The sequence below is a fragment of the Hyla sarda genome, chromosome 4 (genome assembly GCF_029499605.1).
Source record: "Hyla sarda isolate aHylSar1 chromosome 4, aHylSar1.hap1, whole genome shotgun sequence".
Taxonomy (NCBI): domain Eukaryota; kingdom Metazoa; phylum Chordata; class Amphibia; order Anura; family Hylidae; genus Hyla; species Hyla sarda.
Window position 1 is genome coordinate 68,518,973 of NC_079192.1, and position 17,061 is coordinate 68,536,033.

The 17,061-nt window shown below is 41.9% G+C and overlaps 12 non-coding genes across 12 annotated transcripts; all 12 read left to right on the plus strand.

Annotated features, from left to right (window-relative positions):
- Positions 1-985: 985 nt before the first annotated feature.
- TRNAI-UAU (transfer RNA isoleucine (anticodon UAU)) lies at positions 986-1,078 on the plus strand. The gene is given in 2 exon segments: positions 986-1,023; positions 1,043-1,078. It is a non-coding gene; the product is annotated as a tRNA-Ile (tRNA).
- Positions 1,079-1,333: 255 nt separating this feature from the next.
- Positions 1,334-1,406, plus strand: TRNAR-CCU (transfer RNA arginine (anticodon CCU)). Its single transcript has one exon. It is a non-coding gene; the product is annotated as a tRNA-Arg (tRNA).
- Positions 1,407-3,566: 2,160 nt separating this feature from the next.
- Positions 3,567-3,659, plus strand: TRNAI-UAU (transfer RNA isoleucine (anticodon UAU)). The gene is given in 2 exon segments: positions 3,567-3,604; positions 3,624-3,659. It is a non-coding gene; the product is annotated as a tRNA-Ile (tRNA).
- Positions 3,660-4,813: 1,154 nt separating this feature from the next.
- TRNAI-UAU (transfer RNA isoleucine (anticodon UAU)) lies at positions 4,814-4,906 on the plus strand. The gene is given in 2 exon segments: positions 4,814-4,851; positions 4,871-4,906. It is a non-coding gene; the product is annotated as a tRNA-Ile (tRNA).
- A 1,386-nt stretch (positions 4,907-6,292) lies between these two features.
- TRNAI-UAU (transfer RNA isoleucine (anticodon UAU)) lies at positions 6,293-6,385 on the plus strand. Its single transcript is given in 2 exon segments — positions 6,293-6,330; positions 6,350-6,385. It is a non-coding gene; the product is annotated as a tRNA-Ile (tRNA).
- A 255-nt stretch (positions 6,386-6,640) lies between these two features.
- TRNAR-CCU (transfer RNA arginine (anticodon CCU)) lies at positions 6,641-6,713 on the plus strand. Its single transcript has one exon. It is a non-coding gene; the product is annotated as a tRNA-Arg (tRNA).
- Positions 6,714-8,873: 2,160 nt separating this feature from the next.
- Positions 8,874-8,966, plus strand: TRNAI-UAU (transfer RNA isoleucine (anticodon UAU)). Its single transcript is given in 2 exon segments — positions 8,874-8,911; positions 8,931-8,966. It is a non-coding gene; the product is annotated as a tRNA-Ile (tRNA).
- A 1,154-nt stretch (positions 8,967-10,120) lies between these two features.
- On the plus strand, positions 10,121-10,213 carry TRNAI-UAU (transfer RNA isoleucine (anticodon UAU)). The gene is given in 2 exon segments: positions 10,121-10,158; positions 10,178-10,213. It is a non-coding gene; the product is annotated as a tRNA-Ile (tRNA).
- Positions 10,214-11,613: 1,400 nt separating this feature from the next.
- Positions 11,614-11,706, plus strand: TRNAI-UAU (transfer RNA isoleucine (anticodon UAU)). Its single transcript is given in 2 exon segments — positions 11,614-11,651; positions 11,671-11,706. It is a non-coding gene; the product is annotated as a tRNA-Ile (tRNA).
- Positions 11,707-11,960: 254 nt separating this feature from the next.
- Positions 11,961-12,033, plus strand: TRNAR-CCU (transfer RNA arginine (anticodon CCU)). Its single transcript has one exon. It is a non-coding gene; the product is annotated as a tRNA-Arg (tRNA).
- Positions 12,034-13,452: 1,419 nt separating this feature from the next.
- TRNAR-CCU (transfer RNA arginine (anticodon CCU)) lies at positions 13,453-13,525 on the plus strand. The gene has a single exon. It is a non-coding gene; the product is annotated as a tRNA-Arg (tRNA).
- An 823-nt stretch (positions 13,526-14,348) lies between these two features.
- Positions 14,349-14,441, plus strand: TRNAI-UAU (transfer RNA isoleucine (anticodon UAU)). The gene is given in 2 exon segments: positions 14,349-14,386; positions 14,406-14,441. It is a non-coding gene; the product is annotated as a tRNA-Ile (tRNA).
- Positions 14,442-17,061: the final 2,620 nt, after the last annotated feature.

Here is a 17,061-nt window from a genome sequence, read left to right on the forward strand (position 1 = left end):
CTAATGATTCTCTTGTGAAGTCAATCTTGCAAAATCTGGTACCATGCTTATCACGGAAACAATGCATCTGTAGCCATTCAATGCCTTCTGGCTGCTGTTGGAATGAGACAACAAAGGAAAGCCTCGCTCTTGACGAAAGCACACGATTAAGATTGTTTTCCGCATCTAAAGGTAGACAGCAAAAGACCATCCTTGATTACTCAAACACAATAGAAATTTTGCTTTTTAAAAAAACATACCATCATGTTTCCCCACAGGTGGCTAGCCCCAGTGGACTCCTAAGCCAGGGATAGTGGGTTCCAGTCCCATCTGGGGTGCTTGCTTTTCTTCCCTCTTTAAGGTAACCAAGGGTGTGTTTTAGTTCTGTTAATTGTGTTCCACTGTCTTCTCTAATAATTCATGTCCAAGTTGCTTGTAAAGTCGATCTCGCAAAAGCCAGATCTGATACTGATCATAGAAAGCACGCTTTTTAAAAAAACATATCATCACGTTTCCCCTCAGGTGGCTAGCCCCAGTGGACTCCTAAGCCAGGGATAGTGGGTTCCAGTCCCATCTGGGGTGCTTGCTTTTCTTCCCTCTTTAAGGTAACCAAGGGTGTGTTTTAGTTTCGTTAAATGTGTTCCACTGTCTTCTCTAATAATTCATGTCCAAGTTGCTTGTAATGTCGATCTCGCAAAAACCAGATCTGATACTGATCATAGAAAGCACGCTTTTAAAAAAAACATATCATCACGTTTCCCCACAGGTGGCTAGCCCCAGTGGACTCCTAAGCCAGGGATAGTGGGTTCCAGTCCCATCTGGGGTGCTTGCTTTTCTTCCCTCTTTAAGGTAACAAAGGGTGTGTTTTAGTTTCGTTAAATGTGTTCCACTGTCTTCTCGAATAATTCATGTCCAAGTTGCTTGTAAAGTCGATCTTGCAAAAGCCAGATCTGATACTGATCATAGAAAGCACCCTGGTAAAGCAGGCTTGTGAAGCATATGTAAAGCTCCAGTGGTGCAATCGGTCAGCGCGCGGTGCTTATAAAGCAGTAACTGTTGAGCACTGCCGAGGTTGTGAGTTCGAGCCTCACCTGGAGCATTCTTTTCTAACCTTTATTGTTATATAAAAACTGCAGTAGGGCAGCAAAGACTTTTACCCGTTTTCCATGTATTGCAAGCAAATTATCAAAACGACATAACAAAAGAAGTTCTCGCTCTCGTCCTAAGAAAGCAGGCACGTTATTAAGATTGTTTTCCCGATTGGAAAACAAACGGTAAAAGACCAGCCTTTATTAACTTTTTAACATGAGAATATTTGATTGTAAACTAACTATCATCATACCGCAAACATCCAGCCCCTGTGGCCTAATGGATAAGGCACTGGCCTCCTAAGCCAGGGATTGTGGGTTCGAGTACCATCTGGGGTGTATGCTATCCTTCTCCATACCAGGTATCCATCAATGAGTTTTAGTTCAAGATAAAATGTGATTGATTGGCTTCTGTAATGATTCTCTTCCTTGTGAAGACAATCTTGCAAAATCTGGTACCATGCTTATCACGGAAACAATGCATCTGTAGCCATTCAATGCCTTCTGGCTGCTGTTGGAATGAGACAACAAAGGAAAGCCTCGCTCTTGACGAACGCAAGCAAGCACACGATTAAGATTTTTTTCCGCATCTAAAGGTAAACAGCAAAAGACCATCCTTGATTACTCAATCACAATAGAAATTTTGCTTTTAAAAAAAACATATCATCATGTTTCCCCACAGGTGGCTAGCCCCAGTGGACTCCTAAGCCAGGGATAGTGGGTTCCAGTCCCATCTGGGGTGCTTGCTTTTCTTCCCTCTTTAAGGTAACCAAGGGTGTGTTTTAGTTCTGTTAAATGTGTTACACTGTCTTCTCTAATAATTCATGTCCAAGTTGCTTGTAAAGTCGATCTCGCAAAAGCCAGATCTGATACTGATCATAGAAAGCATGCTTTTTAAAAAAACATATCATCACGTTTCCCCACAGGTGGCTAGCCCCAGTGGACTCCTAAGCCAGGGATAGTGGGTTCCAGTCCCATCTGGGGTGCTTGCTTTTCTTCCCTCTTTAAGGTAACCAAGGGTGTGTTTTAGTTTCGTTAAATGTGTTCCACTGTCTTCTCTAATAATTCATGTCCAAGTTGCTTGTAATGTCGATCTCGCAAAAACCAGATCTGATACTGATCATAGAAAGCACGCTTTTAAAAAAAACATATCATCACGTTTCCCCACAGGTGGCTAGCCCCAGTGGACTTCTAAGCCAGGGATAGTGGGTTCCAGTCCCATCTGGGGTGCTTGCTTTTCTTCCCTCTTTAAGGTAACAAAGGGTGTGTTTTAGTTTCGTTAAATGTGTTCCACTGTCTTCTCTAATAATTCATGTCCAAGTTGCTTGTAAAGTCGATCTTGCAAAAGCCAGATCTGATACTGACCAAAGAAAGCAGGCTTGTAAAGCAGGCGTGTGAACCACATGCAAAGCTCCAATGGCGCAATCGGTCAGCGTGCGGTACTTTTAAAGCAGTAACTGTTAAGCAATGCCGAGGTTGTGAGTTCGAGCCTCACCTGGAGCATTCTTTTCTAACCTTTATTGTTATATAAAAACTGCAGTAGGGCAGCAAAGTCTTTTACCCGTTTTCCATGTATTGCAAGCAAATTATCAAAACGACACAACAAAAGAAGTTCTCGCTCTCGTCCTAAGAAAGCAGGCACGTTATTAAGATTGTTTTCCAGATTGGAAAACAAACGGTAAAAGACCAGCCTTGATAACTTTTTAACATGAGAATATTTGATTGTAAACTAACTATCATCATACTGCAAATATCCAGCCCCAGTGTCCTAATGGATAAGGCACTGGCCTCCTAAGCCAGGGATAGTGGGTTCCAGTCCCATCTGGGGTGCTTGCTTTTCTTCCCTCTTTAAGGTAACCAAGGGTGTGTTTTAGTTCTGTTAAATGAGTTCCACTGTCTTCTCTAATAATTCATGTCCAAATTGCTTGTAAAGTCGATCTCGCAAAAGCCAGATCTGATACTGATCATAGAAAGCACGCTTTTAAAAAAAACATATCATCACGTTTCCCCACAGGTGGCTAGCCCCAGTGGACTCCTAAGCCAGGGATAGTGGGTTCCAGTCCCATCTGGGGTGCTTGCTTTTCTTCCCTCTTTAAGGTAACCAAGGGTGTGTTTTAGTTTCGTTAAATGTGTTCCACTGTCTTCTCTAATAATTCATGTCCAAGTTGCTTGTAAAGTAGCTCTCGCAAAAGCCAGATCTGATACTGATCATAGAAAGAACGCTTTTTAAAAAAAACATATCATCACGTTTCCCCACAGGTGGCTATCCCCAGTGGACTCCTAAGCCAGGGATAGTGGGTTCCAGTCCCATCTGGGGTGCTTGCTTTTCTTCCCTCTTTAAGGTAACCAAGGGTGTGTTTTAGTTTCGTTAAATGTGTTCCACTGTCTTCTCTAATAATTCATGTCCAAGTTGCTTGTAAAGTCCATCTTGCAAAAGCCAGATCTGATACTGATCATAGAAAGCAGGCTTGTAATGCAGGCTTGTGAAACACATGCAAAGCTCCAGTGGCGCAATCGGTCAGCGCGCGGTACTTATAAAGCAGTAACTGTTGAGCAATGCCGAGGTTGTGAGTTCGAGCCTCACCTGGAGCATTCTTTTCTAACCTTTATTGTTATATAAAAACTGCAGTAGGGCAGCAAAGTCTTTTACCCGTTTTCCATGTATTGCAAGCAAATTATCAAAACGACACAAGAAAAGAAGTTCTCGCTCTCGTCCTAAGAAAGCAGGCACGTTATTAAGATTGTTTTCCCGATTGGAAAACAAACGGTAAAAGACCAGCCTTGATAACTTTTTAACATGAGAATATTTGATTGTAAACTAACTATCATCATACCTCAAACATGCAGCCCCAGTGGCCTTATGGATAAGGCACTGGCCTCCTAAGCCAGGGATTGTGGGTTCGAGTACCATCTGGAGTGTATGCTTTGCTTCTCAATACCAGGTATCCATCAATGAGTTTTAGTTCAAGATAAAATGTGATTGATTGGCTTCTCCAATGATTCTCTTCCTTGTGAAGTAAATCTTGCAAAATCTGGTCCCATGCTTATCATGGAAACAATCCATCTGTAGCCATTCAATGCCTTCTGGCTGCTGTTGGAATGAGACAACAAAGGAAAGCCTCGCTCTTGACGAAAGCAATCAAGCACACGATTAAGATTGTTTTCCGCATCTAAAGGTAAACAGCAAAAGACCATCCTTGATTACTCAATCACAATAGAAATTTTGCTTCTTAAAAAAACATATCATCATGTTTCCCCACAGGTGGCTAGCCCCAGTGGACTCCTAAGCCAGGGATAGTGGGTTCCAGTCCCATCTTGGGTGCTTGCTTTTCTTCCCTCTTTAAGGTAACAAAGGGTGTGTTTTAGTTCTGTTAAATGTGTTCCACTGTCTTCTCTAATAATTCATGTCCAAGTTGCTTGTAAAGTCGATCTCGCAAAAGCCAGATCTGATACTGATCACAGAAAGCACGCTTTTTAAAAAAACATATCATCACGTTTCCCCACAGGTGGCTATCCCCAGTGGACTCCTAAGTCAGGGATAGTGGGTTCCAGTCCCATCTGGGGTGCTTGCTTTTCTTCCCTCTTTAAGGTAACCAAGGGTGTGTTTTAGTTCTGTTAAATGTGTTCAACTGTCTTCTCTAATAATTCATGTCCAAGTTGCTTGTAAAGTCGATCTCGCAAATGCCAGATCTGATACTGATCATAGAAAGCACTCTGGTAAAGCAGGCTTCTGAAGCACATGCAAAGCTCCAGTGGCGCAATAGGTCAGCGCGCGGTACTTATAAAGCAGTAACTGTTGAGCAATGCCGAGGTTGTGAGTTCGAGCTTCACCTGGAGCATTCTTTTCTAACCTTTATTGTTATATAAAAACTGCAGTAGGGCAGCAAAATCTTTTACCCGTTTTCCATGTATTGCAAGCAAATTATCAAAACGACACAACAAAAGAAGTTCTCGCTCTCGTCCTAAGAAAGCAGGCACGTTATTAAGATTGTTTTCCCGATTGGAAAACAAACGGTAAAAGACCAGCCTTGATAACTTTTTAACATGAGAATATTTGATTGTAAACTAACTATCATCATACCTCAAACATGCAGCCCCGGTGGCCTTATGGATAAGGCACTGGCCTCCTATGCCAGGGATTGGAAGTTCGAGTCCCATCTGGAGTGTATGCTTTCCTTCTCAATACCAGGTATCCATCAATGAGTTTTAGTTCAAGATAAAATGTGATTGATTGGCTTCTCTAATGATTCTCTTGTGAAGTCAATCTTGCAAAATCTGGTACCATGCTTATCACGGAAACAATGCATCTGTAGCCATTCAATGCCTTCTGGCTGCTGTTGGAATGAGACAACAAAGGAAAGCCTCGCTCTTGACGAAAGCACACGATTAAGATTGTTTTCCGCATCTAAAGGTAGACAGCAAAAGACCATCCTTGATTACTCAAACACAATAGAAATTTTGCTTTTTAAAAAAACATACCATCATGTTTCCCCACAGGTGGCTAGCCCCAGTGGACTCCTAAGCCAGGGATAGTGGGTTCCAGTCCCATCTGGGGTGCTTGCTTTTCTTCCCTCTTTAAGGTAACCAAGGGTGTGTTTTAGTTCTGTTAATTGTGTTCCACTGTCTTCTCTAATAATTCATGTCCAAGTTGCTTGTAAAGTCGATCTCGCAAAAGCCAGATCTGATACTGATCATAGAAAGCACGCTTTTTAAAAAAACATATCATCACGTTTCCCCTCAGGTGGCTAGCCCCAGTGGACTCCTAAGCCAGGGATAGTGGGTTCCAGTCCCATCTGGGGTGCTTGCTTTTCTTCCCTCTTTAAGGTAACCAAGGGTGTGTTTTAGTTTCGTTAAATGTGTTCCACTGTCTTCTCTAATAATTCATGTCCAAGTTGCTTGTAATGTCGATCTCGCAAAAACCAGATCTGATACTGATCATAGAAAGCACGCTTTTAAAAAAAACATATCATCACGTTTCCCCACAGGTGGCTAGCCCCAGTGGACTCCTAAGCCAGGGATAGTGGGTTCCAGTCCCATCTGGGGTGCTTGCTTTTCTTCCCTCTTTAAGGTAACAAAGGGTGTGTTTTAGTTTCGTTAAATGTGTTCCACTGTCTTCTCGAATAATTCATGTCCAAGTTGCTTGTAAAGTCGATCTTGCAAAAGCCAGATCTGATACTGATCATAGAAAGCACCCTGGTAAAGCAGGCTTGTGAAGCATATGTAAAGCTCCAGTGGTGCAATCGGTCAGCGCGCGGTGCTTATAAAGCAGTAACTGTTGAGCACTGCCGAGGTTGTGAGTTCGAGCCTCACCTGGAGCATTCTTTTCTAACCTTTATTGTTATATAAAAACTGCAGTAGGGCAGCAAAGACTTTTACCCGTTTTCCATGTATTGCAAGCAAATTATCAAAACGACATAACAAAAGAAGTTCTCGCTCTCGTCCTAAGAAAGCAGGCACGTTATTAAGATTGTTTTCCCGATTGGAAAACAAACGGTAAAAGACCAGCCTTTATTAACTTTTTAACATGAGAATATTTGATTGTAAACTAACTATCATCATACCGCAAACATCCAGCCCCTGTGGCCTAATGGATAAGGCACTGGCCTCCTAAGCCAGGGATTGTGGGTTCGAGTACCATCTGGGGTGTATGCTATCCTTCTCCATACCAGGTATCCATCAATGAGTTTTAGTTCAAGATAAAATGTGATTGATTGGCTTCTGTAATGATTCTCTTCCTTGTGAAGACAATCTTGCAAAATCTGGTACCATGCTTATCACGGAAACAATGCATCTGTAGCCATTCAATGCCTTCTGGCTGCTGTTGGAATGAGACAACAAAGGAAAGCCTCGCTCTTGACGAACGCAAGCAAGCACACGATTAAGATTTTTTTCCGCATCTAAAGGTAAACAGCAAAAGACCATCCTTGATTACTCAATCACAATAGAAATTTTGCTTTTAAAAAAAACATATCATCATGTTTCCCCACAGGTGGCTAGCCCCAGTGGACTCCTAAGCCAGGGATAGTGGGTTCCAGTCCCATCTGGGGTGCTTGCTTTTCTTCCCTCTTTAAGGTAACCAAGGGTGTGTTTTAGTTCTGTTAAATGTGTTACACTGTCTTCTCTAATAATTCATGTCCAAGTTGCTTGTAAAGTCGATCTCGCAAAAGCCAGATCTGATACTGATCATAGAAAGCATGCTTTTTAAAAAAACATATCATCACGTTTCCCCACAGGTGGCTAGCCCCAGTGGACTCCTAAGCCAGGGATAGTGGGTTCCAGTCCCATCTGGGGTGCTTGCTTTTCTTCCCTCTTTAAGGTAACCAAGGGTGTGTTTTAGTTTCGTTAAATGTGTTCCACTGTCTTCTCTAATAATTCATGTCCAAGTTGCTTGTAATGTCGATCTCGCAAAAACCAGATCTGATACTGATCATAGAAAGCACGCTTTTAAAAAAAACATATCATCACGTTTCCCCACAGGTGGCTAGCCCCAGTGGACTTCTAAGCCAGGGATAGTGGGTTCCAGTCCCATCTGGGGTGCTTGCTTTTCTTCCCTCTTTAAGGTAACAAAGGGTGTGTTTTAGTTTCGTTAAATGTGTTCCACTGTCTTCTCTAATAATTCATGTCCAAGTTGCTTGTAAAGTCGATCTTGCAAAAGCCAGATCTGATACTGACCAAAGAAAGCAGGCTTGTAAAGCAGGCGTGTGAACCACATGCAAAGCTCCAATGGCGCAATCGGTCAGCGTGCGGTACTTTTAAAGCAGTAACTGTTAAGCAATGCCGAGGTTGTGAGTTCGAGCCTCACCTGGAGCATTCTTTTCTAACCTTTATTGTTATATAAAAACTGCAGTAGGGCAGCAAAGTCTTTTACCCGTTTTCCATGTATTGCAAGCAAATTATCATAACGACACAACAAAAGAAGTTCTCGCTCTCGTCCTAAGAAAGCAGGCACGTTATTAAGATTGTTTTCCAGATTGGAAAACAAACGGTAAAAGACCAGCCTTGATAACTTTTTAACATGAGAATATTTGATTGTAAACTAACTATCATCATACTGCAAATATCCAGCCCCAGTGTCCTAATGGATAAGGCACTGGCCTCCTAAGCCAGGGATAGTGGGTTCCAGTCCCATCTGGGGTGCTTGCTTTTCTTCCCTCTTTAAGGTAACCAAGGGTGTGTTTTAGTTCTGTTAAATGAGTTCCACTGTCTTCTCTAATAATTCATGTCCAAATTGCTTGTAAAGTCGATCTCGCAAAAGCCAGATCTGATACTGATCATAGAAAGCACGCTTTTAAAAAAAACATATCATCACGTTTCCCCACAGGTGGCTAGCCCCAGTGGACTCCTAAGCCAGGGATAGTGGGTTCCAGTCCCATCTGGGGTGCTTGCTTTTCTTCCCTCTTTAAGGTAACCAAGGGTGTGTTTTAGTTTCGTTAAATGTGTTCCACTGTCTTCTCTAATAATTCATGTCCAAGTTGCTTGTAAAGTAGCTCTCGCAAAAGCCAGATCTGATACTGATCATAGAAAGAACGCTTTTTAAAAAAAACATATCATCACGTTTCCCCACAGGTGGCTATCCCCAGTGGACTCCTAAGCCAGGGATAGTGGGTTCCAGTCCCATCTGGGGTGCTTGCTTTTCTTCCCTCTTTAAGGTAACCAAGGGTGTGTTTTAGTTTCGTTAAATGTGTTCCACTGTCTTCTCTAATAATTCATGTCCAAGTTGCTTGTAAAGTCCATCTTGCAAAAGCCAGATCTGATACTGATCATAGAAAGCAGGCTTGTAATGCAGGCTTGTGAAACACATGCAAAGCTCCAGTGGCGCAATCGGTCAGCGCGCGGTACTTATAAAGCAGTAACTGTTGAGCAATGCCGAGGTTGTGAGTTCGAGCCTCACCTGGAGCATTCTTTTCTAACCTTTATTGTTATATAAAAACTGCAGTAGGGCAGCAAAGTCTTTTACCCGTTTTCCATGTATTGCAAGCAAATTATCAAAACGACACAAGAAAAGAAGTTCTCGCTCTCGTCCTAAGAAAGCAGGCACGTTATTAAGATTGTTTTCCCGATTGGAAAACAAACGGTAAAAGACCAGCCTTGATAACTTTTTAACATGAGAATATTTGATTGTAAACTAACTATCATCATACCTCAAACATGCAGCCCCAGTGGCCTTATGGATAAGGCACTGGCCTCCTAAGCCAGGGATTGTGGGTTCGAGTACCATCTGGAGTGTATGCTTTGCTTCTCAATACCAGGTATCCATCAATGAGTTTTAGTTCAAGATAAAATGTGATTGATTGGCTTCTCCAATGATTCTCTTCCTTGTGAAGTAAATCTTGCAAAATCTGGTCCCATGCTTATCATGGAAACAATCCATCTGTAGCCATTCAATGCCTTCTGGCTGCTGTTGGAATGAGACAACAAAGGAAAGCCTCGCTCTTGACGAAAGCAATCAAGCACACGATTAAGATTGTTTTCCGCATCTAAAGGTAAACAGCAAAAGACCATCCTTGATTACTCAATCACAATAGAAATTTTGCTTCTTAAAAAAACATATCATCATGTTTCCCCACAGGTGGCTAGCCCCAGTGGACTCCTAAGCCAGGGATAGTGGGTTCCAGTCCCATCTTGGGTGCTTGCTTTTCTTCCCTCTTTAAGGTAACAAAGGGTGTGTTTTAGTTCTGTTAAATGTGTTCCACTGTCTTCTCTAATAATTCATGTCCAAGTTGCTTGTAAAGTCGATCTCGCAAAAGCCAGATCTGATACTGATCACAGAAAGCACGCTTTTTAAAAAAACATATCATCACGTTTCCCCACAGGTGGCTATCCCCAGTGGACTCCTAAGTCAGGGATAGTGGGTTCCAGTCCCATCTGGGGTGCTTGCTTTTCTTCCCTCTTTAAGGTAACCAAGGGTGTGTTTTAGTTCTGTTAAATGTGTTCAACTGTCTTCTCTAATAATTCATGTCCAAGTTGCTTGTAAAGTCGATCTCGCAAATGCCAGATCTGATACTGATCATAGAAAGCACTCTGGTAAAGCAGGCTTCTGAAGCACATGCAAAGCTCCAGTGGCGCAATAGGTCAGCGCGCGGTACTTATAAAGCAGTAACTGTTGAGCAATGCCGAGGTTGTGAGTTCGAGCTTCACCTGGAGCATTCTTTTCTAACCTTTATTGTTATATAAAAACTGCAGTAGGGCAGCAAAATCTTTTACCCGTTTTCCATGTATTGCAAGCAAATTATCAAAACGACACAACAAAAGAAGTTCTCGCTCTCGTCCTAAGAAAGCAGGCACGTTATTAAGATTGTTTTCCCGATTGGAAAACAAACGGTAAAAGACCAGCCTTGATAACTTTTTAACATGAGAATATTTGATTGTAAACTAACTATCATCATACCTCAAACATGCAGCCCCGGTGGCCTTATGGATAAGGCACTGGCCTCCTATGCCAGGGATTGGAAGTTCGAGTCCCATCTGGAGTGTATGCTTTCCTTCTCAATACCAGGTATCCATCAATGAGTTTTAGTTCAAGATAAAATGTGATTGATTGGCTTCTCTAATGATTCTCTTGTGAAGTCAATCTTGCAAAATCTGGTACCATGCTTATCACGGAAACAATGCATCTGTAGCCATTCAATGCCTTCTGGCTGCTGTTGGAATGAGACAACAAAGGAAAGCCTCGCTCTTGACGAAAGCACACGATTAAGATTGTTTTCCGCATCTAAAGGTAGACAGCAAAAGACCATCCTTGATTACTCAAACACAATAGAAATTTTGCTTTTTAAAAAAACATACCATCATGTTTCCCCACAGGTGGCTAGCCCCAGTGGACTCCTAAGCCAGGGATAGTGGGTTCCAGTCCCATCTGGGGTGCTTGCTTTTCTTCCCTCTTTAAGGTAACCAAGGGTGTGTTTTAGTTCTGTTAATTGTGTTCCACTGTCTTCTCTAATAATTCATGTCCAAGTTGCTTGTAAAGTCGATCTCGCAAAAGCCAGATCTGATACTGATCATAGAAAGCACGCTTTTTAAAAAAACATATCATCACGTTTCCCCTCAGGTGGCTAGCCCCAGTGGACTCCTAAGCCAGGGATAGTGGGTTCCAGTCCCATCTGGGGTGCTTGCTTTTCTTCCCTCTTTAAGGTAACCATGGGTGTGTTTTAGTTTCGTTAAATGTGTTCCACTGTCTTCTCTAATAATTCATGTCCAAGTTGCTTGTAATGTCGATCTCGCAAAAACCAGATCTGATACTGATCATAGAAAGCACGCTTTTAACAAAAAACATATCATCACGTTTCCCCACAGGTGGCTAGCCCCAGTGGACTCCTAAGCCAGGGATAGTGGGTTCCAGTCCCATCTGGGGTGCTTGCTTTTCTTCCCTCTTTAAGGTAACAAAGGGTGTGTTTTAGTTTCGTTAAATGTGTTCCACTGTCTTCTCTAATAATTTATGTCCAAGTTGCTTGTAAAGTCGATCTTGCAAAAGCCAGATCTGATACTGATCATAGAAAGCACCCTTGTAAAGCAGGCTTGTAAAGCAGGCTTGTGAAGCACATGCAAAGCTCCAGTGGCGCAATCGGTCAGCGCGCGGTACTTATAAAGCAGTAACTGTTGAGCAATGCTGAGGTTGTGAGTTCGAGCTTCACCTGGAGCATTCTTTTCTAACCTTTATTGTTATATAAAAACTGCAGTAGGGCAGCAAAGTCTTTTACCCGTTTTCCATGTATTGCAAGCAAATTATCAAAACGACACAACAAAAGAAGTTCTCGCTCTCGTCCTAAGAAAGCAGGCACGTTATTAAGATTGTTTTCCCGATTGGAAAACAAACGGTAAAAGACCAGCCTTGATAACTTTTTAACATGAGAATATTTGATTGTAAACTAACTATCATCATAGTGCAAACATCCAGCCCCAGTGGCCTAATGGATAAGGCACTGGCCTCCTAAGCCAGGGATTGTGGGTTCGAGTCCCATCTGGGGTGTATGCTTTCCTTCTCTATACCAGGTATCCATCAATGAGTTTTAGTTCAAGATAAAATGTGATTGATTGGCTTCTCTAATGGTTCTCTTCCTTGTGAATTCAATCTTGCAAAATCTGGTACCATGCTTATCATGGAAACAATCCAACTGTAGCCATTCAATGCCTTCTGGCTGCTGTTGGAATGAGACAACAAAGGAAAGCCTCGCTCTTGACGAAAGCAAGCAAGCACACGATTAAGATTGTTTTCCGCATCTAAAGGTAAACAGCAAAAGACCATCCTTGATTACTCAATCACAATAGAAATTTTGCTTTTTAAAAAAACATATCATCATGTTTCCCCACAGGTGGCTAGCCCCAGTGGACTCCTAAGCCAGGGATAGTGGGTTCCAGTCCCATCAGGGGTGCTTGCTTTTCTTCCATCTTTAAGGTAATCAAGGGTGTGTTTTAGTTCTGTTCAATGTGTTCCACTGTCTTCTCTAATAATTCATGTCCAAGTTGCTTGTAAAGTCGATCTCGCAAAAGCCAGATCTGATACTGATCATAGAAAGCACGCTTTTTAAAAAAACATATCATCATGTTTCCCCACAGGTGGCAAACCCCAGTGGACTCCTAAGCCAGGGATAGTGGGTTCCAGTCCCATCTGGGGTGCTTGCTTTTCTTCCCTCTTTAAGGTAACCAAGGGTGTGTTTTAGTTCTGTTAAATGTGTTCCACTGTCTTCTCTAATAATTTATGTCCAAGTTGCTTGTAAAGTTGATCTCGCAAAAGCCAGATCTGATACTGATCATAGAAAGCACGCTTTTTAAAAAAAACATATCATCACGTTTCCCCACAGGTGGCTAGCCCCAGTGGACTCCTAAGCCAGGGATAGTGGGTTCCAGTCCCATCTGGGGTGCTTGCTTTTCTTCCCTCTTTAAGGTAACCAAGAGTGTGTTTTAGTTTCGTTAAATGTGTTCCACTGTCTTCTCTAATAATTCATGTCCAAGTTGCTTGTAAAGTCGATCTCGCAAAAGCCAGATCTGATTCTGATCATAGAAAGCACCCTTGTAAAGCAGGCTTGTGAAGGACATGCAAAGCACCAGTGGCGCAATCGGTCAGCGCTCGGTTCTTATAACGCAGTAACTGTTGAGCAATGCCGAGGTTGTGAGTTCGAGCCTTAACTGGAGCTTTCTTTTCTAACCTTTATTGTTATATAAAAACTGCAGTAGGGCAGCAAAGTCTTTTACCCGTTTTCCATGTATTGCAAGCAAATTATAAAAACGACACAACAAAAGAAGTTCTCGCTCTCGTCCTAAGAAAGCAGGCACGTTATTAAGATTGTTTTCCCGATTGGAAAACAAACGGTAAAAGACCAGCCTTGATAACGTTTTAACATGAGAATATTTGATTGTAAACTAACTATCATCATACTGCAAATATCCAGCCCCAGTGGCCTAATGGATAAGGCACTGGCCTCCTAAGCCAGGGATTGTGGGTTCGAGTCCCATCTGGAGTGTATGCTTTCCTTCTCTATACCAGGCATCCATCAATGATTTTTAGTTCAAGATAAAATGTGATTGATTGGCTTCTCTAATGATTCTCTTCCTTGTGAAGACAATCTTGCAAAATCTGGTACCATGCTTATCACGGAAACAATGCATCTGTAGCCATTCAATGCCTTCTGGCTGCTGTTGGAATGAGACAACAAAGGAAAGCCTCGCTCTTGACGAAAGCAAGCACACGATTAAGATTGTTTTCCGCATCTAAAGGTAAACAGCAAAAGACCATCCTTGATTACTCAATCACAATAGAAATTTAGCTTTTTAAAAAAACATATCATCATGTTTCCCCACAGGTGGCTAGCCCCAGTGGACTCCTAAGCCAGGGATAGTGGGTTCCAGTCCCATCTGGGGTGCTTGCTTTTCTTCCCTCTTTAAGGTAACCAAGGGTGTGTTTTAGTTTCGTTAAATGTGTTCCACTGTCTTCTCTAATAATTCATGTCCAAGTTGCTTGTAAAGTCGATCTCGCAAAAACCAGATCTGATACTGATCATAGAAAGCACACTTTTAAAAAAAACATATCATCACGTTTCCCCACAGGTGGCTAGCCCCAGTGGACTCCTAAGCCAGGGATAGTGGGTTCCTGTCCCATCTGGGGTGCTTGCTTTTCTTCCCTCTTTAAGGTAACAAAGGGTGTGTTTTAGTTTCGTTAAATGTGTTCCACTGTCTTCTCTAATAATTCATGTCCAAGTTGCTTGTAAAGTCGATCTTGCAAAAGCGAGATCTGATATTGATCATAGAAAGCACCCTTGTAAAGCAGGCTTGTGAAGCTCTTGCAAAGCTCCAGTGGCGCAATCGGACAGCGCGCGGTACTTATAAAGCCGTAACTGTTGAGCAATGCCGAGGTTGTGAGTTCGAGCTTCACCTGAAGCATTCTTTTCTAACCTTTATTGTTATATAAAAACTGCAGTAGGGCAGCAAAGTCTTTCACCCGTTTTCCATGTATTGCAAGCAAATTATCAAAGCGACACAACAAAAGAAGTTCTCGCTCTCGTCCTAAGAAAGCAGGCACGTTATTAAGATTGTTTTCCCGATTGGAAAACAAACGGTAAAAGACCAGCCTTGATAACGTTTTAACATGAGAATATTTGATTTTATAACAAGACAAAACGCTCCTATTATGCTTTTAAATCCTCTTTTACTATCTCAGCAGCAAAAGGGTTAACAGTAATGACAATACAGAAAAAACTTTAACAGACATGGCGTATCCTAGGATGCTGCCATGTATGATAACCAATCAGGAATAAGGATAAGGTATAATAGTGACAGTTGCCATTAGCTCTTCCTCTTCTTTTGCTGCTCAGCAGAGAATATAGATAAGTGTTTCTTGTATATCTTTGATAGAGATATAAATGTTTTAATACTGTATATTGTATATCTATACATATATTTTAATTTTATTTTTCTTTCACTTTTCCCATATTACCATTTATCTATCAATTTTTTCCTTTGTTTTCCAAATTTTCAAATTTTCTTATTACCCCATATATATATATATATATATATATATATATATATATACCCATTTTGTTTCACATATTAATTTTTCCTTTCCAAATCGAGTTTCCATTGACTGTGCATTCTTTCTGTATACTCCATTGCATTATATATTTCCATTGACCCGTTTTTTATCTTCTTTCTTTAACAAACTCATTGTTATTTACTCTTATTGATTTTACACTACTTACCTTCACCTCCGATTCCCGTTTCTATCATCTGCCACCTTATATCTTCCCTGGAACTCCATCCCCGACATCTTCTTCTTCATTTCTTGCTGCGTCACCGGCGCCATTTTCCCTTCTTGATCTCGGCTCTCGCGCGATCTCGGCAGAGTGGTCATCACCTGCCGAGGGCGGGAACACGTCATTAGGACGGTTCCTGTCAGCCAGTCAACACACGGCCTCCCGTTCAGCCCCCTCATAACATACAGAGCTGGTTATTTTAGTAACTTTTTCTCTAATTGTTGCTAATTCTATCTCTTAGCCTCCACTACCACCTTGTGGCAGTAATTGGGTACTTTGTACTCATATTTTCACAGATTTCTGTCTCAAATAATTGTACATTTTACTATATACTGTTACTAACTTTGGATATTTTCATATCTAATTAATACCATATTATGGAAATGTCTGAGGAAGCCAGGGCTCTCCCTAGGGATACTCGCCCTCAGCCTGTTAATACTGATAATCCCAATGAGAATATTCAGGCTCTAGTAGAATCCTCAGTTTCACGTTCTATACATTCAGCTTTACATTCAGCTGTTACTGTCTTACAAGACAGCATATCCAAGTCCATTTCTATGGCTATATCCCAATCCACTACATCTAACCCTAAAACCCCTTCAGATATATTCTGGTCTCCTGAGACCTCTATCTCCAAAATGGCGACAGGTTTCAATCCACATAAAAAAGCCAAGGCTAAAAAACATCACATTTCTGTGACTAGTCTCCCGTCTAAAAAACACCATAAAAAAGTCCGCCAGGACGATGTTGATATTGACAAACCTACTACCAGTCATTTAATTTCTATTCCTCAATCTCAACCTGCACCCTTAGCCCGTGAGGAGGAACAAATTATCAGGGCTCAGAAATCCGCAAAGCGGCTAAAACCTGACTCATTTGTTGAACTTGAGTCGGATGACTCCTCTGATCCTCATGATGACCTCTCTGATGAGAGTGTATACCTCTCACAGGAAAGTGGTGAGATTTTTGAAGACCCTGACATACAGGAGGTAACTGCAGCATCTGAACAGGATGCGACTTATTTTGACCCATCACTGATTCGTCATCCACGATCAGGCGAATGGCTGCCTAATTCTTTAGTAGCTCAATTCATGGCAATTAGAATCAATAAAGCTCTTGATAGGTCCACTCGTAATAAGATGAAGGCTGAATGCCCACGTCCATCTCTTCCCCACTGCTCGGCTATAACACCAGAGCTTGATCCTATTCTAAATAAATTCTTAATGAAGACGGGTAAAAACCCAAAAAAGGGAATCGACAGGAGTTTTAAATCTTGTCAAGATAAACTCCTGGATTTACTAGGCCCTTTATCAAAAATGTTAGATCTAGTAGAGGAATCGGCCTCCTCTTCTAAACCTATTGACATTGATGTACTTCGTGGTTGGGCTCAACGCGCGGTGTGTTTCCTAGGAAATGCTAACACCGCGATAACCACGGAACGCAAAAGAGCGGTCCTCATGAAAATAGATCCCCAACTCACTAATTTGGCATCTAATGAACCCCCTAACCCCACTGAGGGAATGTTATTTGGGGAAGAATTTATTCAGCAGATGGGCAAATATGTGGGCATGTTTTTGTCCATCACCAAAGCACAATCTTCCCTTAAAAAAGTTTTTTCAAACAGAGTTTTTACCAGGGCCGGAAAAGGCAGGAGCCGATTTTCCGGCCGTTATGTCCCTACCAGACAGCAGAGAGGCTCCTACCATCAATACCAACCCGCCCAACCATCCTACCCAACCCAACCCCAAAAT